This window comes from Carettochelys insculpta, chromosome 22, assembly GCF_033958435.1.
Source record: "Carettochelys insculpta isolate YL-2023 chromosome 22, ASM3395843v1, whole genome shotgun sequence".
NCBI lineage: Eukaryota > Metazoa > Chordata > Testudines > Carettochelyidae > Carettochelys > Carettochelys insculpta.
In genome coordinates, this window is record NC_134158.1 from 806,900 (window position 1) to 831,308 (window position 24,409).

General features: G+C 56.1%; 1 long non-coding RNA gene and 1 other non-coding gene across 2 annotated transcripts; one reads left to right on the forward strand and one right to left on the reverse strand.

The window, feature by feature from the left end:
* Positions 1-9,190: 9,190 nt before the first annotated feature.
* LOC142025394 (U2 spliceosomal RNA) lies at positions 9,191-9,381 on the reverse strand. Its single transcript, XR_012648665.1, has one exon. It is a non-coding gene; the product is annotated as a U2 spliceosomal RNA (small nuclear RNA).
* A 9,761-nt stretch (positions 9,382-19,142) lies between these two features.
* On the forward strand, positions 19,143-24,409 carry LOC142025016 (uncharacterized). The gene is made up of 3 exons (XR_012648580.1): positions 19,143-19,174; positions 24,095-24,199; positions 24,326-24,409. It is a non-coding gene; the product is annotated as an uncharacterized LOC142025016 (long non-coding RNA).

The following is a 24,409-nucleotide window of genomic DNA, read 5'->3' on the forward strand; positions in this document are numbered from 1 at the left end:
GGAGCCTGCCCCCCACATCACCTGCCCCCCCAGAGTCTACTCCTCCTTATACGGCCTAGGCTCTGCAGGCAGCTGCTGTAGAGGGACAGCCTCTCGGACCCTCACTCCCTGCCCACGCAGCCTGCAGGGGAGCGGGAGCCCCATGGAGACTGGTGGGCAGCTCCCAGAGCCTGCCCCACCCCACAGCCTGCCCACCATATGAAGGCCACAGGTGACTTGGGGTAGCCCCAGAGTATCACCACCAGCTGGAGGAGGGGTCTGCAGAGAGAGGGCTGGAGCCCGGTTCTCCTTTCCCTTCCCCTGACAGCGAGTGCGGCAGAAAGGTGTGTTTGGTTAGTGTTGGTTATGTGTATGATGTACAGTTTCACGTCTGAGGACTTGCGTTTAAATGCTGCAGTTTCTATTTCCCTCTGTGTCACTCAGGGTTAGATGGTACGTACTGTAAGGCCTTGCTCCCTCCTAGCATTGCAGTTAAGTTGTATCCCTCGTCTGCATCACAACTCAGTTGTGTCTATAGGAAGTAGAGGCCCAGTATGAGGCCTTAGGCCTGAACCAAAGTAATGGTCAAGCCTTTGCTAAGAGAAAGCAAAGCGCAGCTGTGCGCTGAAGGGATGCATTGCTCACAGACGCTGGCATGAAGAGGGCTGATGGTGCATAAACAGAGCTACCCAGCATATTGAAGTATGAACATGGCACCAGAACACCCGACCCTGGAACATTCCACAGAGAAGAAAGAACAGGCCGACCCATCCCAGTGACAGGGGCAGAAGGGTAATATGATGGATAGAGTTGTTTTGTTGGAACCAACATGTACAAGGTGAGAGGCGGCACCTGACTACGTAGAAAGGGTTGTACCTCAGTACGTCAGGAGTGGTGTGTGAATTGTTTGTACCTGTGTATAAGAATGTACTCCTGGGGTGTGGTCTGGGTCCGGCCCAGGGGGCAGTGGAAAGTCCTGCCACTGACTGAGCCGAGTCCATTGACCGTGGGTGCATATTTGCAGTATGCCCTGACTTAGACTAAGAAGTCTACAGGGAATTACTATTGTGTCCAATACGGCAATAAACCTGGCCGACGCGCCTTCGCACCTTACTAGACTCTGTGGTCATTGGGGGTTCTCTTCGGGTCTGCTGCGTCGGCTATCTGCAGAGCTGGGGCAGCGCACAGAGGGAACACGCGCACGCAGCCGAGTGATACCAACACTAGAGAGAGCAGAGCACCGCGCTGGTAGCATCTGACAACAGAGGTGATCAAAAACAAGTTGAGCCGCTTGTCACAGCTGCAAGATATTCTTATTCAAAAGCAGGTGCATGCCAATATGGATCTGGTCCAAATAGGTTCGGGAAACTTGAAAGCTAGATGGAAAGTGTGGCAGTGGCTGAACTCTATCACCTGGTTGCTAAACAAGAAAGAGATGGAATTAGGAAATAAAACTGCCCTGGTGACTGGGTGTACTGAAATGCAGATTCTCAGCTTAGTGACGCTGGAAGGTGAAATGTATTGGGTGTTATCTGGGAATGTTAAGGTTTTAGCGCATCTCCTGAAACAACACCTATAAATATGATGGATACAATACGTCTCCAGCATGGTTAAACCTGATTTACAATTTGGTGAAATTGTTGTTAAAATTGTTCCCCAGCAGTCTGTGGAGACAGACCTGGGGAAGGTAGTAACCCCTGTCATTGTCATCTAGGATGAGCTGTAAATCCCTGAAGAAGTGCTGGAGAGATTTTAGCTGGGGGCTGTAGGTGGGGGTCTGTGGTTCTCTTTGATGGATCTGTCCAGTAGCAGGTGACGTCTTACACACACAGACCCAACTAGCTCCTGAAAGCTCCTTGGGACAAGTGGATGCTCATGTGCCTGTGAAGCCTCAGTGACCCTCCACATCAGGACTAGAGCCCTAGTGGCACGTTTTTCACCAAAGCCTCCAGGGCAGAATTGTTACCACTGGCACCTTCCAATTCAGCAAACAACCGAGTCAGTTCCAGGAAGGGAAAAACGCCCAGCACTTGCTGAAGGTGGGGCACAGTGTGAGCTCAGGAAAGGGAAACTCACCCTGTTCCCCAGCCCAGAGGGAGCCATGGCTGCAGGGAGCCCCCTGGAAAGTCTCCAGGAAGAAGCCACATGTCCCGTCTGTCTGGAGTATTTCACAGCCCCGGTCACTCTGGAGTGTGGGCACAACTTCTGCCGAGCCTGCATCAGCCAGTGCTGGGAGGGACCCAACCCAACCGCCTCCTGCCCTCAGTGCAGAAAACCTGTGCAACAGAGACACCTCCGGCCCAACAGGCAGCTGGCAAACATGGCAGAACTCGTCAAACGGCTGAGTTTGCAGGCAGCGAAGGGAGCAGGAGGGGACGGGGTGTGTGGGGAGCACCAGGAGGCTCTGAAACTCCTGCCGCTCGGGGTCTGAACTTCCACAGCCCAGGAACTGCCGCAGCTGCTGGAATTCCCACACGATTTTCTGCCTCCCCACACACCCCGTCCCCACCTGCTCCCTTCGCAGTTTTATTTCCTAATTCCATCTCTTTCTTGTTTAGCAACCAGGTGATAGAGTTCAGCCACTGCCACACTTTCCATCTAGCTTTCAAGTTTCCCGAACCTATTTGGACCAGATCCATATTGGCATGCACCTGCTTTTGAATAAGAATATCTTGCAGCTGTGACAAGCGGCTCAACTTGTTTTTGATCACCTCTGTTGTCAGATGCTACCAGCGCGGTGCTCTGCTCTCTCTAGTGTTGGTATCACTCGGCTGCGTGCGCGTGTTCCCTCTGTGCGCTGCCCCAGCTCTGCAGATAGCCGACGCAGCAGACCCGAAGAGAACCCCCAATGACCACAGAGTCTAGTAAGGTGCGAAGGCGCGTCGGCCAGGTTTATTGCCGTATTGGACACAATAGTAATTCCCTGTAGACTTCTTAGTCTAAGTCAGGGCATACTGCAAATATGCACCCACGGTCAATGGACTCGGCTCAGTCAGTGGCAGGACTTTCCACTGCCCCCTGGGCCGGACCCAGACCACACCCCAGGAGTACATTCTTATACACAGGTACAAACAATTCACACACCACTCCTGACGTACTGAGGTACAACCCTTTCTACGTAGTCAGGTGCCGCCTCTCACCTTGTACATGTTGGTTCCAACAAAACAACTCTATCCATCATATTACCCTTCTGCCCCTGTCACTGGGATGGGTCGGCCTGTTCTTTCTTCTCTGTGGAATGTTCCAGGGTCGGGTGTTCTGGTGCCATGTTCATACTTCAATATGCTGGGTAGCTCTGTTTATGCACCATCAGCCCTCTTCATGCCAGCGTCTGTGAGCAATGCATCCCTTCAGCGCACAGCTGCGCTTTGCTTTCTCTTAGCAAAGGCTTGACCATTACTTTGGTTCAGGCCTAAGGCCTCATACTGGGCCTCTACTTCCTATAGACACAACTGAGTTGTGATGCAGACGAGGGATACAACTTAACTGCAATGCTAGGAGGGAGCAAGGCCTTACAGTACGTACCATCTAACCCTGAGTGACACAGAGGGAAATAGAAACTGCAGCATTTAAACGCAAGTCCTCAGACGTGAAACTGTACATCATACACATAACCAACACTAACCAAACACACCTTTCTGCCGCACTCGCTGTCAGGGGAAGGGAAAGGAGAACCGGGCTCCAGCCCTCTCTCTGCAGACCCCTCCTCCAGCTGGTGGTGATACTCTGGGGCTACCCCAAGTCACCTGTGGCCTTCATATGGTGGGCAGGCTGTGGGGTGGGGCAGGCTCTGGGAGCTGCCCACCAGTCTCCATGGGGCTCCCGCTCCCCTGCAGGCTGCGTGGGCAGGGAGTGAGGGTCCGAGAGGCTGTCCCTCTACAGCAGCTGCCTGCAGAGCCTAGGCCGTATAAGGAGGAGTAGACTCTGGGGGGGCAGGTGATGTGGGGGGCAGGCTCCACAGAGCTATCCCCCTGGAGCTGCCTCCGCATTCCCCGCAGGTTGGCTTTGGGGGGGGGCTGTTTCCCCCTCCAGGCTGCTTTGGGGGGCGTGTCTGTGCAGGTTTTTTCTCATCATTTGGGGCTGCGTTGCAGTATTTTTTTTGTTTTACTTTGTGGTTTCCTTGTCACTTGAGGCCTCTACCATTTTCTGTAGTCAGCGGCCTCCAGCCCCGAAAAGGTTCCCTGCTCCTGCCACACGCCTGGCTGAATTCTGCTCTTCTTCCTCCTTTCTGCTCCAGTCTGATTTTTCTCTTCTTTGTCCTTGCCGGCGCCTGATTGAATACTTTTGGTGGCTGCCAAGGTGTGTGGTTGACACTGGTTCTGCAGTCCGGTGGTCTGATGGTCTGAAGAAGTAGGTCTGTCCCACCAAAGCTCACCGAATAAATTATTTTGCTAGTCTTTAAAGTGCTACTTGACTGCTTTTTGTTTTGGTTCTGCAGTCCATACAGTGTTAACAGCTCGATGGCATCAGCATGCTGCAGCGAGGGGTCGGGCTTTATGCAGATTAGCTGATCGCTTAGGGAGAGAAACAACCACCACAGACGCAGCTCACAGGTCTGGTGGAATAACTTGTTTTAGAGCTGAATTATCTGGTGGGAGAGGTTTTGCTTTGACCAGCTAGAAAGGAGCTGCAGGATGAAGAACGTCCGTGTACTTGCCAATCTGTGAAAATCTTGTTGCAATGCTCACATGTGATGCATTGGCTTTAGTCGTCATGACATATAAAAGTGTCCAGACAGGTGGGCTGTGTAAAATGTTCATAGCATTAAGTCACCCCCCCCCCCTTTTTTTTTTTTTGAAAAAAATAGAAAGAAAGAAAGAAAGGTCAAAGTCAAGTGTAGTATTTGAGATCACCTGCAAATGAAGTGTCAGTAATCTTGGCCTACTTTTTTGTTAGCCAGTAACTTTATCTGTTTTGCACAATGGTATTTTATGCAGTGTGTGTGGTTGAACTACATCCATCTCAACAGAGCCATCCAGCATGGGAACTGTAACAGAGGATGTGGATACTCTAAGGATACTCTGTGCTATGTTCTCTGTGGATGTCTGGTTCTCTCCGGCTGCGTCTACATGTGCACGCTACTTCGAAGTAGCGGCACCAACTTCGAAATAGCGCCCGTCGCGTCTACACGCGTCGGGCGCTATTTCGAAGTTAACTTTGACGTTAGGCGGCGAGACGTCGAAGTCGCTAACCTCATGAGGAGATAGGAATAGCGCCCTACTTCGACGTTCAACGTCGAAGTAGGGACCGTGTAGACGATCCGCGTCCCGCAACGTCGCAATTGCTGGGTCCTCCATGGCGGCCATCAGCTGGGGGGTTGAGAGATGCTCTCTCTCCAGCCCCTGCGGGGCTCTATGGTCACTGTGGGCAGCAGCCCTTAGCCCAGGGCTTCTGGCTGCTTCTGTGGCAGCTGGGGATCTATGCTGCAGGCACAGGGTCTGCAACCAGTTGTCAGCTCTGTGTATCTTGTGTTGTTTAGTGCAAGTGTGTCTGGGAGGGGCCCTTTAAGGGAGCGGCTGGCTGTTGAGTCCACCCTGTGACCCTGTCTGCAGCTGTGCCTGGCATCCCTATTTCGATGTGTGCTACTTTGACGTGTAGACGTTCCCTCGCTGCGCCTATTTCGATGTTGGGCTGAGCAACGTCGAAGTTGAACATCGACGTTGCCGGCCCTGGAGGACGTGTAGACGTTATTCATCGAAATAGACTATTTCGATGTTGGCTGCACGTGTAGACGTAGCCTCCAGGACCTGGCAACTACAGCATAACGCAATCCTAGATTGATTTATCGAGGCCCTCCCGGCAGCCCTGGGTGGAGTGACAGTGGACTGCATCATCCTGGACACCAAAAGCCTGCTCAGACCAGACATCGTAATAACTAACGAGCGGGCAAAGAAGATCACCATGGTGGATGTCTCCACCCCCTTCGAAAACCTGTCAGTGGCCTTCCGGGAAGCAAGGGCAAAGACGCTAGATAAATACACACCGCTAGCAAATACACTAAGGACACAGGGCTACAAAGTGGAGGTACACGCCCTGCTGGTGGGTGCCCTGGGGGCCTGGGACCCCCAGAACAAAATGGTCCTGGAGGCCTGCGGCATCAGCCGCCACTATGCCCGCCTCATGCGACAGCTAATGGTGTCAGATGCCATCAGATGGTCCCAGGACGTCTACACAGAGCATATTACAGGCCTCCGCCAATATCAGGACAAATAACTGCCCAACTACCCAGAACTCATCTAACGGGCCCTACTACACAGAGAGAAGCCATCTCCTTACCCCTTCCCTAGCCTCCCTTTTCTTTTTTTCTTTTCCTCTCTGCCTCCCTTCGCAGTGCGTTCCTCCCTCGTTCCCCTTCCACTCATCGCCCACGACCCAGCCAACACGGAATATGGGGAACGAGGACACGTGACGAGATGACGAACACGATACAGGACTGGGCTAAGTGGAAGCATTGGCTTCCACCCACCTTTTGTACTATTGCTGAAGTTCCACTTCCCTTCCATCTTGGCCAACCATGGAATGAAAAGATGGACCCCAAGTTGGGGAGTGTCGCAACCACTACCTCATGCACTCTTCTGATTCTTGGACCATGCTGCACCTCATGGGTTATGCCCCCGCCCCCCCCACCGGGTACGCAGTTCATCCAGACGAGGCTCCTTTACAAAAGGATCCTGCCTACTTCAAAGTCTCTTTACGCCTATGAGCAGAGGGGAATAATAGCTCCCGTACACCCTGAGGAAGAGGGACGCGAAGGGGATGTGCCCTGCCTCACCCGGCTGCTGCTCCAGGAGTAACGGGGCTCCCCAGCCAGCCCCTTCCGGGGCGCTGAGCTAATGGGGGCGTTGGCCGCTGTGCAGGGAGCTCAGCTGTGCCGGGGCCGGGCCTCCTGGTGGGGGCGAGGAGCTGGGGCTGCTCCCGGGGGTGGGGGACACGTGGCGCCGCTTAGCCCCGCTGAGGGTGAACGCTGCTCTCGGAGGTCACCTGGGGCGACGTTCCCTGCAAGCAGGGCGCTGCGGGACCCAACTGGCCCGAGCCTGCCGCGGTCAGGGGAAAGGCGCCCCAGCCTGGCAGGGACCTGCTGCAGCTGGGGAACCCCCCGGCCCAGGGAAGCCCCCATCAGTCCCAGACCCACTGAGGGCAGGGGAGGGATGCCGATCTCCCAGCCCAGCCCGATGTGGCGCCTCCCCCTGCCTCAGCCTGGGGGCTGTGTTGGGGGGAGGGCTGGGGGGGGGTCCTCTCTGCTGTAGCCCGGGGCCAGCCAGCACCCCAAGCCCTTTAGACCTGGCTCCACCCCAGAGCCCGCATGCCCAGGCAGCACCCTCACCCCCAACCCTCTGCACCAGCCCTGAGCCCCCCTCCCACACCCTGAACCCCTTGGCCTCACCCCCCCCCCCACGCTTTGTCAGACTACTGATATGGAGGGGACTTGTCACATTTCACGAGGGGTGCAGGGAACAAATTCATTTCACAGGTGCCTGGGAAAAGTTAGCAGCAATGCTGAGTCTGAGCCCGGGTTTTACAGAGGAAGCATCAACCCAGCTGGGCCAACATCCCAGTCTTGTTTCCAAGGGGTGACCAACAGCTGGGGGGAGCGGGGGCGGGGAGGGGGACAAGCGGGAGCAGAGCGCATGAGAGAGGGGACTTGCATTTCGCTCAGGGTTAATCCACCCTTGGGACTGCCCTGCCGTGCACTGTAAGAACAACAAGTCCTGGGGCACCTCAGAGACTAACATTCTGGAGCATAAGCTCTCGTGGGCAAAGCCCCGCTTCATCCCAGAGTGCGCCAGCCTTTCTAGGTGGCAATGCGCCCACCGCTCACCTTTTCCCTCTCACTCTACAGGCTCGTCTTCTATTGGCCCAGCCTGCTACTGCTGACTGAGGACTGTTTCTCACCGCCTCTCTCCTTCTCTAGAGTTGCCCACTGCTCACCTTGTAATGATCCGCAGCGCCAAGGGTCTGTCCTGATCCCTTCCTGGAACAGCTGGTGACAGTCTCGCATACGTACAGCATCCATTCTCACTCACACAACAAGGAGCTTTCATTAGCACTGCTACAATCAGTACTGAGACTGAACAGCAAGTTAATTTCAAAACCATCACACTGAATTCAATGTCAGATACAGGTGAACACTACACAGAACTGAAAGAGTTTTATACTACAGGGGTGCAGCTTGCTTGCTTTTAGGCCCTTAATAACGGCCCATGGAAAAACTGCCAACTGTCTTCAGTTGCGTCTCCTCTTTGTCTTAAACCTGCACAATCAAAAACTTTCAATCTGTTCTTATTGGTTAACCAAACCAGGTCTGACCAGGGGGACTGGAACAATTTTTCTCATGGGAGTGCTGATGGAGGGGAGTTGCAGCCCTCTGCTTTCACCAGCCCTGGAGGCCTGCTGACCTAGAGCAGACCTGCCTCTCACAAACACACGGATTCTTTTCTCTGCAAAAAAAAAAAAAAGGGGCAGTCTCTTAGCATTTTGAAGGCTAACAAAATAATTGATGAAGGGGTGAGCTTTTCTGGAATAGACCCAAGTCTTCAGAGCATAAGACTCAATATTTAAGGCACAGACAACCAAAAGTAGTCATCAAGGTTGACTAATCAGAAAAATCGGAATCAAAGTGGGCACATCAGAAGAGCGGTAGGAAGGGGAGAAATCCAGAGTCACATAAAACAAAGTGGCTTTGTCTACACTAGCCCAAAACTTCAAAATGTCCATGCAAATCGCCATTTTGAAGATTACTAATGAGACTCTCTTTAGAATGCGGGGCGGCGGGGTGGGGGGCAGCACTTGGAAATTGCAGCGGCTCGCGCTGCACAGCTGGTCCAGATGTGGAAATCCCCTTATTTTAATTTGCTGATAGGAATAAAGGGGATTTCGAAGTTGCCGGGGTTCTCCTGGAAAAGACCCCCACCTAAACCAGCACCGCAATTGCAAGGTGCCCCAACCATGCCCTTGCTAATGAGGTGCTAAATATGCATTTAACTGCTTTTAGAAATGCTAAACATGTATTTCAGTGTTCGCTTAACAGCTTTTATAATAGGCATTTCTATGGTAATTTCAAAGTTTTGGGCAAATAAAAACCCAACCGGGCCATAAAACCATAAACGATTCTTACAACAAATTTACATACAAAGAACTCTGTTTGTGGTTCAGAAAAACAAAACTTTCAGAGTTGAATTCTATTTTTTTACCAAGAGTATTTCTCCCCGAAGGAAGGTGTACCGTTCCTGGAAGTATTGCAGTATCAGGTTGATGCGCAGAGTGGATGGAGCAAGCCCCTATTCCATCTCCCTGTTCCAAAAATCCATTTAATAAATAGTTCTCAGATAGAGAACATATCAGATATTAAACTGATAAGAACAGATACTACACTTGATCTTACCCAAAAGGCCGAGAAGCGATACAGTTTTGTGAAAATTTTACGCAGCCCACCCATCTGGACACTTTTCCACGTCACGACGAGTCACCCGAATGCAACACATGTGAGCCTTGCAACAAGATTTTTACAGATCGGCAAGTACACCTACTTTCTTCATCCTGCAGCTCCTTTGTAGCTGGTCAAAGCAAAACCTCTCCCACCAGATAATTCAGCTTTAAAACGAGTTATTCCACCAGACCTGCGAGCTGCCTCTGTGGTGGTTCTTTCGCTGCCTAAGCGATCACATAATCTGCATGAAGCCTGTCCCCTCGCTGCAGCGTGATGACGCCATCGAGCTGTTAACCCTGTATGGACTGCAGAACCAAAACAAAAAGCAGTCAAGTAGCATAAGATCATAAGAATGGCCATACTGGGTCAGACCAAAGGTCCATCCAGCCCAGCATCCCATCTGCCGACGGTGGCCAATGCCAGGTGCCCCAGAGAAGGAGAACAGAAGACAATGATCAAGTGATTTATCTCCTGCCATCCATCTCCTGCCTTTGTTCTGAAGCCTAGGGCACCATACCTTATCCCTGGCTAATAGCCATTTATGGACCTAACCTGCAAAAATTTATCAAGCTCTTTTTTAAACCCTAATAGAGTCCTGGCCTTCACAGCCTCCTCGGGCAAGGAGTTCCACAGGTTGACTGTGCGCTGTGTGAAGAAAAATTTCCTTTTATTAGTTTTGAACCTACTACCCATCAATTTCATTTGGTGTCCCCTAGTTCTTGTATTATGGGAAAAGGTAAATAATTTTTCTATATTCACTTTCTCCACACCATTCATGATTTTATATACCTCTATCATATCGCCCCTCAATCGCCTCTTTTCCAAACTGAAAAGTCCCAGTCTCTCTAGCCTCTCCCCATATGGGACCCATTCCAAGCCCCTAATCATCTTAGTCGCGCTTTTCTGAACCTTTTCTAATGCCAATATATCTTTTCTGAGGTGAGGAGACCACAGCTGCACGCAGTACTCAAGATGTGGGCGTACCATAGTTTTATATAGGGGAAGTATGATATCTTTTGTCTTCTTATCGATCCCTTTTTTAATAATTCCTAACATCCTATTTGCCTTATTAACTGCTGCTGCACACTGCGTGGATGTCTTCAGAGAACTATCCACTATAACTCCAAGATCCCTTTCCTCATCTGTCGTAGCTAAATTTGACCCCATCATGCACTTTAAAGACTAGCAAAATAATTTATTAGGTGAGCTTTGGTGGGACAGACCCACTTCTTCACACCATCAGACCACCGGACCGCAGAACCGGTGTCAACCACACACCTCGGCAGCAACCCCCTGCTCTCATCCACTGCCATCGTCCCTCCCTTAGCAATCACGCTGCTGGGGATTGCCCTGAGGCACAACCCTGTGATTTCAGCTCTGCAAGGCCCAAGCTGCTGCTCTGTGATTTCAGAGAGAGGCTGAAAGCAGCTACTTAACTCCACAGCAATTGGAGAGACTTGAACTGGTTTTCTCCTCCTCCTGGAGGTAACTCGCTTGCAGTTCTCCTCCTTGTTTTGGGCAGCCTGCTGTACCTGCAGTATTATCTGTTGCCTTCTGTCCAGAAAGCCTTCACCTTCTCTGATGGACCTGAGGGTTGGGATTTGTGCCTCAAGTCCTTTCACCTTCTCTTCTAAAATGGCTCCCAGCTTACACTTGGGCCAGAGAAAATCCTTTCTCTCATTCGGGAGGAAGACAAACACGGCACATGCCACGCAGGTCACAACACCAGAGCTCTCCCCAGCCACGTCACTCTCCATTTCTCCCTTGACAGAGATCCCTTATTTGTTTCTAGTGCCGCCTTGGAGGGCACAAGAGAAACCCCGTACAAGAAAGGTGAAAACAGGTGTGTGGCTCCTCCCAAAGGTGAGCTGCTTGTGAGCTGCTCCTGTTCGCTGCTCCTCACAGGAGTCGCTGGGGCTGCCTTCTTTCGGGGCTGCGAGCTGGCTAGGCCCGGCTGAGTTGTGAATGAAAAGCCCCGGGCAGCGCGGAACAGCCCACGTCCTGTGTCCCTCTCCCCGTGGCCAGCCCGGCCCCTCTGCGCACCCCAGCGGCAGACGGCCGTGGAGAGGCAGCTGGTGGCGTGGGAGTTCCCGGCTGAACAAGAGCGCCTCCTGCTGGCACGGCTGGGAGAGCTGGCCCAGGAGATCGGGCCGAGGGGGGAGGAAAATGCCACCCGGCTGGGGGAGAAGATTTCCCGGGCTGGCGCCCTCAACACACAGCTGGAGGGGACGTGTCAGCAGCCGGTGCTGGAGCTGCTGCAGGTGAGAGGGCGCTGGACGTGCCCAGGGCCCTATTAAGGAGGGGACTGAGGTGCCTGAAGCTCCAGGCCCAGAACAATTCAGACAGAATTTTTTCGAGAGACGTTTTGAAGCATATGCTCCAAAATCTGTGTTAGTCTGTAAGGGGCCACCAAGTCCTGGTGCCTTTGGCCTGGTGCACCTATGACACAGGCCTCACAGTCTTCAAAAAGCTTTTCCCGGAGGCAGTGCTTGAGGACAGTGTCGTGAGCGGGTGTGGCATAAACAACAACGCGTACAATCGAACGCAGACCTTTTTTACGCTGATGACATGGGACTGGCTCAGCCAGTTCCATACCAAGCCTCCTTCTAAATTCCTCGTAGCCATCGTCCTTCGCATCATCTTCAGTGGTTTGTATCGGTGTTGAGCAAAACCAAGGTGGATCCATTTCATCTTCGTTCTGACACAACGTCGTCCTGGGGTTTAGGGTCCTCAAGGAAGGCCTTGTCGAGCTCTGGAGAGATTCCCAGAAAGAAAATAATGTACGATCCTGTGGTCTTTTTAGGTTTTTACAAAATCCCATTACACGACCCCCCAACCTCGCTCATTCGTTTCTTACCTCTTTGGCTTCTTTTCCGTTCTCTTCGTCTGACTCCTTCAACCTGCGGCCGCCTTCCTCCGTAGGGGTGGACAAAGAGAGGCCGTCTACCTTGTCGGGCTGCCTCGAGAGCGGTTGGGTTTCGGGGTCGGGTTCCGGTGTATCCGTCAACAAGGGTTGGGCCAAAGGGCTCCCCTCGGCTACCGCCTCCCCCTCGCAGCTGTCGCGGATGCAGCGCTTTCTCCACGTGCGGCGGAGACCCGTCGGCACGTGAACAACGTCCGAACTCTGGCAGGGGTGGTGAAAGTGTCCATCTTCCCGCTCAGCATTTGCACATTTCTGAAACACGCGCTCTTGGAAGAAGATGGCCTCTTTCTGGGGGTAGCGCTGTGCTCCGATTGGTGGAGGGGCGAGTCCTTCGAGGGGTCGCATGACACCCTTTCCTTCCAGTCTCACTTGACCCAGATGTACTCCTACCCCCGAAGGGAACGTCTTCCGGTGACAGGGGGCGGGCCTAAAGGAGTTGGGGAGGAACTTCTGGTGACAGGAAGGAGGGGCAAAAGGGTTAAGGGGGTGGGACTTCTGGTGAAAGGGATGGGCGGAGCTAAAAGGGCTGGGGTGGGGCTTCTGGTGAAAGGGGCGTGGCTAAAAGGAAAAGGGGCGTGGCTAAAGATTGATGGTAGATCCCTTTGTAGCCAGACAAAGTCTCCCCCTTACAAGCCAGCTTGCTCGTTTGCCCCCCCCACTGAGGAGCACACAGGGCACGGAAACGGCTGCTGACAGCACAGTCTTTGATGCCCTCATTGAGGCCCAGACATGCTAGCTTATCGTGACCCTGAGAAGCAGCAAGTACAGCTAGAAGGCTAACAGGCCAGACTGTCAACATGAGGTGGGGGGGACCCTCAAGAAATCACCCCAGCTGGCATTGATCAATATGATGCACACACACAATCACCCAGAAGGGGACGTGCCCCGCCCGCACAAAAGAATGTCCTGTACTCCTAAATTGCTTATCTCTTGTCTTACAAGTGTAAACTAAGTAGAAATGCCCTTGTAACAAACTGGCGTCACAAAGACAGACCAGTATGATCTGGCACCATAGATAAGAAAGAGAATACATAACCCGAAAGGGGTATAAAAGATGGGTCCAGCAGAACTCTAACTTTGAGTGCATTTCAACCAACTACCTGCTGGTCGGGTCAGGTGATTGCCTCCCGAGGTCCACTACTGGGGACGCCCAACCTCGTATTCGTCTTTCCGCGGAATTGAGTGACCGATCCGGCTTGGCTACGCTGGTATCGAGAGACGCAGAGAGGGTAAGATACACCCATGCTAGGTCTCTGACTTTTTTTTGTGCACAGCTAAAGAATTAGAGCTCTGTAACTAGATGTCATTGTGCCAAGATATCATTGTGTTAGATGATAACTGATATCTTTGTATTGGATTGTAAGGTAACTTGTTAACACCTGTACTTTGCTAGCATATAAGAAGTAAACAATAGCCTTTCGTAACCGCAGGCTTATAACTGTAGCTTAATAAACTTGTAACTAGTTAAGATCCAAGCCTAACTATTTTGTTAACCCTTTTGTCACTGCAACACAGCCGGCACAACAAAAGAACTTTAACCGTTTGGTTACTACAGCCTGGCCGTGGGTGAGTGTGCTAGGAGCTGCCTGCTCTACCAGTAAAAAACTGGGTTGCTTAGGACCCAGGGGAATACCTCACCGCACATTACCTGCCCACCGGCTAACACCCTTATACTACTAGGACCCATCACCAGGCCTGATAGTTTTGGGGTTTTTTCAATCTATCCTGCCCCAGACCCTTGAAGGCCCTTCTGAAGGGTTAATCCCACAGCCCTGGGTTTACCAGGCCAACGCTCTAACCACTGACCTCTCCCTCCTCACCATTGTTCCCCTCCAGCGGCAGAATAAAATGTGTATGTGCACCAAAGCCTGTGTGGCTGTGCGCCTGCAATAGAAACACAGGCGGCCAGCGCTGGGTGCTCTGCAAACCAGCTGAGTGGCCCTGAATCTTTCCTGGGCAGCCGCCCAAGCGCTCTGGGGTGGTCACAGAACTGGAAGAGACCTGGAGAGATCCTGGAGCGATTGTAATCCAGGCCCTCTATGGCAGCGCTCTCTGAAACGCTCCCACTTCCACGTGCAGGGCCAGGTGAGCAGGGAGGACTGCAGAGTCTCAGCGCAGGGGTGAGAGGATGGGGCCGGGCAGAGAGGTTCACATTCATTAGGAACTGGGGACACTTTTGGAGAAGCGGGAGGCTGTACGGGGGGGATGGGCCCCACCTACCCCAAAACGGAACCAGGCTGCTGGCACTTAACACTGAGATGTCGCAGAGCAGTTTTTAAGCGAAGGGCTGGGGGGAGCCGACGGGCGCAGAGGAGCGTGTGGATTGGACACAGGCATCTCTTACGGGAGGGTCAATAAACAGGGATTCTCTGTGTTCTACTCAGGAGGAGAGGGCTGAAGAAGATAAAACGGGTAAAATCAGATGAGAATCAATCGACTGGAAAAGGATCTAATCCATCTGGAAAAGGCAGACAGATCAGAATCACAATCACAGAATCCGAGGGCTGGAGGGGACCTCAGGAGGTCGTCTAGTCCAGCCCCCTGCCTAAAGCAGGATCAACCCCCCCAGAGCGTCCCCTTTGGGTAGTTGAAGGCTGCTACCAAATCGCTCCCCAGTCTTCTCTTCAGGAAACTAAATAAACCCAAATCCCTCAGCTTCTCCTCATGGGTCATGTGCTCCAGCCCCTTCATCCCCCTCCTTCCCCAGAGGGCAAAGAAGCAGGTCTGGGTGTTCAAAGGGACATCAGTGGCTGAGTCGCACTGGGTGGATCTCCAGTGGGAGCACAGAGCTCCATGGCCAGAAATCCAGTTGGGTCGTGTCCCTTCCCTTGCAAGGGGCGGCCGGGGCATGAGGGGCCCGCCAGGGCTGGAGAGCAGGCAGGGGCAGGTGGGAGACAGCGCTGCTTCCCCAGCTCAGCTCAAGCGACTCACCACTCCCTCCCTGTGCCTCAGTTTACCCTGAGGGGTTGCGTAGAGGCAAACCCGGCCCATGGGGTGCCTGTGCTGGGGAAGGCAGCTCTTGTCGTCTGTCACAGGCCTCGGGGAGCTGAGGCAGGCGACATTTTGACACACGTTGGCCGGTCAAGGGGAAGTCTCCCCCTCACTTGCTCTGAGGCAGCTTGTCGGAGCTGTGGGGCAGCCCAATGGGCTGCAGTAACCCCCATGCTCCTTGGTGTATCTCGAGTACGCTCACGATAGTGGCATGAAGCCCTTCTCGGTGAATTATCCGGACTGCCCAGCTCCCCGGGTTGCTGGGAACGTGTCCTCACTCACCAAGGGAAACCGAGGCGCAGAGTGACAGGGAAGTGAGGGAGAGCAGGCCAGAGCTCAAACCACTCGACCCCACTGCCCTCCCAGAGCTGAGAAGAGAACCCAGGAGTCCTGGTGCCCAGCCCTGCCCCTGCTTCAACTGCGAGATCTCCCTCTGCTCCTGCAATAATGTACCCATTAGATGTCACCCTCCTTTGGGAGATGGAAATAGACACCCCGCCCCTCCCAACCCCGCTGCACTGCCCCTCGCCCCCCCCATCCTAAAGCCAGCCTCTGAACCAGGCACCCATTTCACAGCCCCACACACTGAGCCCTGCACGGCCCTTCCTGCGCAGCCCAGCCCCCTGGTCACTCACTCATGGGCTCAGGACACGTGGCAGTGCCGGAGCGCTCCCCGCAGGCAGCGGCTGGGTCCCGGCCCAGCCCGGCCCAGGTGCAGCGCAGGGCGGCGGTGGCAGCGGGACGGGCAGCGCCGTTGTGGCCGCGCCCCCTGGCCCTGGTGCTGTGCGGTGCCGCCCGGGGGAGGCGGCGCTGGGCGCCCCGGGGTTGCACCGGGAACACGTGACGTGCACGTGGTGGGTGTGTAGCGGGTGTGACAGTGTCACACCGACGGGCGGGGCGGGGCGCGGCGCGGCGCTGCGGGGGGAGGGGCAGGACACCGCACACACCCGCTGCAGGGCCGGGCCGGGCGCGGGTGACAACAGCCCTGTCCCGCCCTCTGAGAGCGCGGGGGGGCGGGGCTCACCCCCTGGGGACTGTCCCCCCGTGGGGCTCTAGGGGGCACTGACCCCCCGGCAGCGCTTTGTCACGTGGGCGCCGAGCGGGCAGCGGCTTCCGCAGCCCCGGCAGGGTCAGTCCGGGCAGCGGCTCCCGGGCATAGCCCGAGCTCCGCGGGGGTGTTTCGTACAGCCCCGCCCAGCGGTGAGTGTCGGGGTCCCGGGCCGGGGAGGGGGAGCCCCGCGGAGAGCCGAGGGGGGGACGGGAGAAGCTGTGGGGGGGACACGGAGCCGGGGTAATGAGGGGGGGCGCTCGGTCCCCCCGGGGCTCAGCTCGGGCCCAGCGGGGGGAGGGGGGTGTGGTCCGGCCGCGCGCGCCCTCTGCGGGGGGGGGCGGTTCTGTCCAGTCTCCTGGGCGCGAAACGCTCCTGCCAGGGGAGGGGGCGCTGCGGGGGGGGGGGGTGTCACGTGCTTCAGCGGCTCCGCAGCCCCGGCGGCGGGAAGCGGCGCTTCTCCTCCCCCGGGGCCCGAGGGGCCGGGCTCGGACGCGCCGGCTGCGGGCACGTGCCGGGGGGGCGGGGCGCGGGGAGAGACGGTCCCGCGGGGCGGGGGGTTCGCACACACCGGGGTCTCTCGCGGCTCTGTGAGCCGGTGCCCAGGTGCAGCTAAAGGTCTGGAGGGGCAAAGGGGGGGCGATGCCGCCCCAGCAGCTGCGCTGAGCAGCCAGGGCAGGCGGGGTTCTTTGGTTTGTGCTTAGTGCGGGCACAGCAGCAAGAGGAAAATTACACTTATTAGAGGCCTTAACAGTTACTCTGTATTTACACACAGATGGAAACAATATAACTCAGACAAGTGATCGAAGTACCACAATTGTGAATTTTTGTTTATAACTTTTCTAACAGTTAATAGGAAACCGCTGGCAGCGATTTTACAACAGAAGCGGCTGCCGCGTGTGAAAGGGGGTTTTAAACTGACCGCTCACTTTATGAATGAAACCAAGATGGCCGCCGAGTGAGTGACAGGAGAATGATTTTTCTCGTGGTTACTAATATTCGCAGAAGGTCATTGCTGACCGCAGCTCGCCAGTTCAGGTCAGGCGAGGACCCCCTGGGGTTTGACAGGCAAGATACATTTTCTACAGTTCTACGTAAAAGATAGAACACTGCGATCCTCCGCTAATAGATCAAAGGGGTAAACGCGTTTTAAAGATAAGGTCAGGGCTTCCCGCGGTCTGAGTGACAGGCTTCTGGTTTTAGCAGTTTATAGCCCAAAAACAGCTCGTACCCGCGGTTTTTAAAGGGGAAACAACACAATTTAATTTAAGAAAAGTTTTAGACAAATTCACTAGCTTAAACTAATACAAGTAATGTGTACACAAGAAAGGCAAGTTGCAGGTGTGATTTTCACCCCTGCCTCTTAGACCTGGTGGAACCAGAGTCTTTCCCTTAATTCCTATAGGAAAGAAGTGCAGTACAGGTGTAATTCTTACCCCTGCCTCCTCGATCCAGTGTGACCCAAATTCTCTCAATCCCTCGGCACGAAGTAGATACGAACCAGGCATCCCCAGTCTCGGGAGTTAGTTCCAGACCTGGCCAGCAGCTGTAGGTGATTGAAACTCAAAGGGGGGGTGGTTTGCCAAGCCCCTTTATACCCCTTCTGGCACGTAGGCTTCTTCCTGGTGTCAAGTGGCCAATTGGGAGGAGAGTGTTTGAACCCCAGGTTTCCCAGGGAAGATGCAAGGCTCAATTTGCACCTGTGAATTGTGGACAATTGGGCACCTTTGGAGGTGATGGGCGGGGTTCCCCAATCTTCCTGGTGAAGTGATCAAGGCTGGTGAAGTGATCAAGGCGTGTCAATTACTGAGATCAGCCAGAAGGGCGGCCATTAGCTAGCCCATCCACTGTCTGGTTTTTGTGTATAGCAGAGAGGCTGGGGAGACAGCACACCTGTGTTCCCAGGACATCAAAGGCCGCCTGTCTCCCCTGCTTATTTCTCTCTCTGTCTCTCCCAGTGCGGGGGGAAGAGGAAGAAAAGGCCAAATAGGGGGTTCATGTCTGGCTACACCTCCCAGAGCTGAGAAGAGAACCCAGGAGTCCTGGTGCCCAGCCCTGCCCCTGCTTCAACTAATAGATCTCCCTCTGCTCCTACAATAATCTACCCATTAGATGTCACCCTCCTTTGGGAGATGGAAATAGACACCCCGCCCCTCCCAACCCCGCTGCACTGCCCCTCGCCCCCCCCCCCCATCCTAAAGCCAGCCTCTGAACCAGCCACCCATTTCACAGCCCCACACACTGAGCCCTGCATGGCACTTCCTGCGCAGCCCAGCCCCCTGGTCACTCACTCATGGGCTCAGGACACGTGGCAGCGCCGTTGTGGCCGCGCCCCCCGGCCCTGGTGATCTGCGGTGCCGCCCGGGGGAGGCGGCGCTGGGCACCCCGGGGCTGCACCGGGGACACGTGAGGTGCACGTGGCGGGTGTGACAGTGTCACACCGACGGGCGGGGCGCTGCGGGGGGAGGGGCAGGACACCGCACACACCCGCTGCAGGGCCGGGCCGGCCGCGGGTGGTAACAGCCCTGTCCCGCCCTCTGAGCGCGCGGATGGGGGCGGGGCTCCCGTACGAGGCCGCGCACGCGGGGGGGCGGGGCTCACCCCTGGGGACTGTCCACCCCGTGGGGCTCTCGGGGACACTGCCCCCCCCCCAGCGCTTTGTCACGTGCGCACCGAGCAGGCAACGGCCGCCACAGCCCCGGCAGCGTCAGTCCGGGCAGCAGCTCCCGCCACTGCGCATGCGCGGTACGGGGGGCGGGGCATAGCCCGAGCTGCGCGGGGGTGTTTCATACAGCCCCGCCCAGCGGTGAGTGTCGGGGTCCCGGGCCTGGGGAGGGGGAGCCCTGCGGAGAGCCGGGTAGGGGGTGGGACGGGACAAGCTGTGGGGGGGACACGGACCCGGGGTAATGGCGGGGGGGCGCTCGGTCCCCCGGGGCTCAGCTCGGGCCGCAGGGGGTGGGGGTGGGGGTGGGGGAGGGGGGACAGACCCAGCCCCAGCCCCAGGGGAGGGGCGCGGGGGGGGGGGGGTCGCTCCGCGGCGCGTGCGCAGTGCTGGGTGCGCGAGCGGGGCTCCACGTGCGGCTGCAGGTGCCCCCTGCCGGGCCGAGCGGGGGGAGGGGGGGTGTGGTCCGGCCGCGGGCGCCCTCTGCGTGGGGGGGCGGTTCTGTCACGTCTCCTGGGCGCGAAACGCTGCTGCGGGGGTGGGTCACGTCCTCCAGCGGCCCCTCAGCCGCGGCGGCGGGAAGCGGCGCTGCGGGGCGGGGCGGGGCGGTGCTTCTCCTCCCCGAGGGGCCGGGCTGGGACGCGCCGGCTGCGGGCACGTGCCGGGGGGGCGCGGGGAGAGACGGTCCCGCGGGGCAGGGGGTTCGCACACACCGGGGTCTCTTGCGGCTCCGTCCGGGGGACCCCGCTGGTGTCACCGCCCCGGTAAGCTCCCGCCGGCCCGTTCCTGTGAGTGGCAGCGGGGCGGCGGGGACCCCCCCACGGGGGAGTGTCTGGAGCGCCCGGGCGGCTCTGCACGTCCCCAGCTTCTCCCTCCTCGTGTCCGTTCCGACCGGCCAAACCCTCAGTTCATCCCCCCCCCGTGTGGGGAGGGAGGTGGCTCTGACGTGCCCGTGGGGTGACGCGGGGAAGGTGCCGGAGGGTCACCACGTTCCCCCTTCAGATAAGGGCGCCCCCGAGAGGGAGCGTGTCTGTGTCAGGACCGACCCCCTCACCCGGCACTGGCGCGTGCTGGTTCCGATCGTGCAGGGCAGGGACACTCCCCGAGTGGGTCGATACTGACACAGAGACGCTCCCTCCCCGGGGTGTCCTCTTTGCACGTGGCAGCCCGAGAGCAGCGGGCAGGAGCAGCGTTTGTCTCTCCTTCCTCCCCGGGGGCGGAGGTGAAGGGCCCACCTGGCCCTGCAGAGCGAATACACGACGTGACCCACGGGAGTTGCTGGTTTGTGTGTGGTCATGAGAGAGTTGCTGGCCCGGTGTGTGGCTGGAGGGAGGCTGGTTGCCAGCAGCGCGCATTGAAACCAGCTCTGGGAGAAGGATGTAGAACAGTTAACACAAGGCTGAGCCCAGGACGTGGCTTCTGTTTCAGCAGCTCCTGTCTGTGTACCCCGGGCAGGGGGGTGTTGGTTATTGCCGGGGGGTGAATTCCTCCGCTCTGAGGGGGGTGTGCGCGGGCTCCCCCCAAGCCCCTGGAGAGCTGTGACTCAGGGGTCCTCTGCGCGGGCTCCCCCCGAGCCTCTGGAGAGCTGTGACTCAGGGGTCCTCTGCGCGGGCTCCCCCCGAGCCCCTGGAGAGCTGTGACTCAGGGGCCCTCTGCGCGGGCTCCCCCCGAGCCTCTGCAGAGCTGTGACTCGGGTCCTCTGCGCGGGCTCCCCCCGAGCCCCTGCAGAGTTGTGACTCAGGGGTCCTCTGCGCGGGCTCCCCCCGAGCACCTGGAGAGCTGTGACTCGGGTCCTCTGCGCGGGCTCCCCCCGAGCCCCTGCGGAGCTGTGACTCAGGGGTCCTCTGCGCGGGCTCCCCCCAAGCACCTGGAGAGCTGTGACTCGGGTCCTCTGCGCGGGCTCCCCCCGAGCCCCTGCGGAGCTGTGACTCAGGGGTCCTCTGCGCGGGCTCCCCCCGAGCCCCTGGAGAGCTGTGACTCAGGGGTCCTCTGCGCGGGCTCCCCCCGAACCCCTGGGGAGCTGTGACTCAGGGGTCCTCTGCGCGGGCTCCCCCCGAGCCCCTGCAGAGCTGTGACTCGGGTCCTCTGCGCAGGCTCCCCCCGAGCCCCTGGAGAGCTGTGACTCAGGGGCCCTCTGCGCGGGCTCCCCCCAAGCCCCTGCAGAGCTGTGACTCAGGGGTCCTCTGCGCGGGCTCCCCCCGAGCCCCTGGAGAGCTGTGACTCAGGGGTCCTCTGCGCGGGCTCCCCGCAAGCCCCTGGGGAGCTGTGACTCGGGTCCTCTGCGCGGGCTCCCCCCGAGCCCCTGGAGAGCTGTGACTCAGGGGCCCTCTGCGCGGGCTCCCCCCGAGCCTCTGCAGAGCTGTGACTCGGGTCCTCTGCGCGGGCTCCCCCCGAGCCCCTGCGGAGCTGTGACTCAGGGGTCCTCTGCGCGGGCTCCCCCCAAGCACCTGGAGAGCTGTGACTCGGGTCCTCTGCGCGGGCTCCCCCCGAGCCCCTGCGGAGCTGTGACTCAGGGGTCCTCTGCGCGGGCTCCCCCCGAGCCCCTGGAGAGCTGTGACTCGGGTCCTCTGCGCGGGCTCCCCCCGAGCCCCTGGAGAGCTGTGACTCGGGTCCTCTGCGCGGGCTCCCCCCGAGCCCCTGGAGAGCTGTGACTCAGGGGCCCTCTGCGCGGGCTCCCCCCGAGCCCCTGGAGAGCTGTGACTCAGGGGCCCTCTGCGCGGGCTCCCCCCAAGCCCCTGCAGAGCTGTGACTCAGGGGCCCTCTGCGCGGGCTCCCCCCAAGCCCCTGCAGAGCTGTGACTCAGGGGTCCTCTGCCCGGGCGGAGAATGCGGGTCTTGGAGTTGCAGATACAGGTGCGTAAGGAGAGGGATGCGCTGTGTAATGCTGACACCTACTGGCCGCTCCCAGCATTGCCGCACAAGGATGAAGAGGGGCAATACAAATCCTCAGATGTCACTGAGGCTACGTTCAGGCTGCAGTGGTATCTAGAAATAATTTAGGCAATTTGCACAGTGAGTAAATGAACCTCTCCAGTCCGGCACCCTCGGGACCTGACTGGTGCCAGATGAGAGAATTTGCAGGACCACAGGAGGTCAATATTCCCTAGCTGCGTTCCCAGCATTTCCGCTGCTCACTGGGCTCTTTGAAGATGTTTTGGGGTAAAATGCAGCTAAATAACAGCACAGAAAATGGAGAGCCAGGACTGGTGGCTGGAAGCAAACTTTATGAGACCATGGGAAACCTGGCTGCGCCCACAATAAGTGGTCATCCAGCTAATTAAAATGATGCCAGACCGCAGCTGTTGCCAGACCAGAGAGCGCCGGGTTGGAGAGGTTTGGCCTGGGCTGCTGTATATGCCATCAAGAAAAGTCCATCTGGAGAGACAGTAAGGAAGAAAAAGGGCTCGAGGGTGGCTGGGTTAGCTGAGTGTAGATCCGAGGAGCTGTGAGCTAGAGTTAGGGTTGCAGATCCCTTGCAGAGCTTCACCTGTCCTTCAGACAGGCCCCTGCTGCTAGTGTCATCCGTGAGCTCACCCCAGAGAGTCATTCATGGGAACTAGCCAGAAAGGAGGACAGCTGAGAGGAAGGGCCGTAGACTGGGGCGGGAACAGACTGAAGCCACTAATTCTGAACTGGACTGTTAATTTGCTTTGATTGCTCAAGTGTGTAAAAGAGGTTGGGGTGGTGGGGGGAGGAATGACGTCCTGACCTCTCACACAGCGACTGTGGTCGCCCCCCGCAGAAGCAGTGGTCAGTGCACGGAATGCGTAGGTATAAATTAAGGTGATATGTCATCCAGCCTTTGCTTAAATGTTCGATTTTTTTCACCACTGTTTATACTTATTTTCTAAACAAATGTGCCCTCTTACTGGTTGACAGAACCATTAACATGTGGCTCTTTATGCTGGATCTTAGTACCAAAGAGCTGCTCCAAAGGAGTGTGCTGTAACCTCAACCAATGTTGTTTATGCCATCATGTGCCAGCAGTGTTCCTCTGCTATGTACATTGGGCAAATTGGGCAAACCCTTTGCCAAAGAATGAATGGGCAGAGAGAAGACGTTAGGAATCTGAATACATGTGAACCTCTTAGTGGGCATTTCAATGGAGTGGGCCGTTCTGTTCAAGATCTGAGAATATGCCTCCCACAACAAAGAGACTTTGACAGCAGATTGCAAAGGGAGATGTGTGAACTGGGGTTCATGCTCAGATTTGATACATTAACGCTTATCTGACTTAGCTGTTACCACTCAAGAAAGAGATCTTGGAGTCATTGTGGATAGTTCACTGAAGACATCCACTCAGTGTGCAGCGGCAGTCAAAAAAGCTAACAATGTTGGGAATCATTAAGAAAGGAATGGACAAGAAGACAGAAAACGTCATATTATTTTTATATAAATCCATGGTGCGCCCATGTGTGGAATATCTGGTACAGATGTGGTCGCCCCATCTCAAAAAAAGATATATTGGACTTGGAAAAAGTTTAGAAAAGGGCAACAAAAATGATTAGGGATATGAAGTGTCTGCCGTACGAGGAGAGATTAAGAAGACTGGGAATTTTTAGCTTGGAAAAAAGATGATTAAGGGGGGATATGATAGAGGTCTACAAAATCATGACTGGTGTGGAGAAAATAGATAAGGAATTGTTATTTACTCCTTCTCACAACACAAGAACTAAGGGGTCACCAAATGAAATTTATAGGCAGCAGGTTTAAAACAAACAAAAGGAAATATTTTTTCACATAGCGCACAGTTAACCTGTGGAACTCCTTGCTGGAGAATGTTGAAGGCCAAGACTATAGTAAAGTTCAAAAAAGAAGTAGATACATTCCTGGGGTACAGGTCCATTCATGGGTATTAACCAGGACGGGCATGGATGGTGTCCCTAGCCTCTGTTGGCATGAAGCTGGAAATGGGTGACAGGGAGTTGATCGCTTGATGGTGGCCTGTTCTGTTCATTCCCTCTGGGGCACCTGGCATTCACCACTGTCGGAAGACAGGATACTGGGCTTGATGGGCCTGTGGTCTGACCCAGTGTGGCTGTTCTTATGTTCTTAAAATTTTCAGAAGTGGTTTGAAAGGGGACTCACTGGAGACCTCTACAAGCAGCCCCATAGACCTGTTGGGAGAAGGAGCCAGCCTCACAGAGACTCAGGATGGAATGGACTCAAGGTGTGACCCTGTTCATTTAAACTCCCACCCATACCTAGTTCCTAGTGCTCAGGGCGTAATTCCCTGCGGCTCTGCAGGATCTGTGCCACTGGAAAAGCCTTACACAGTAATGTTCTTATTTTCTAGTTACTTACAATTGCCAAGAAAGCAGAACTCATGCTACGCACACGGTGTCATGCTCACCAGTCGTGACAAGGCAGCAGCCTTCCC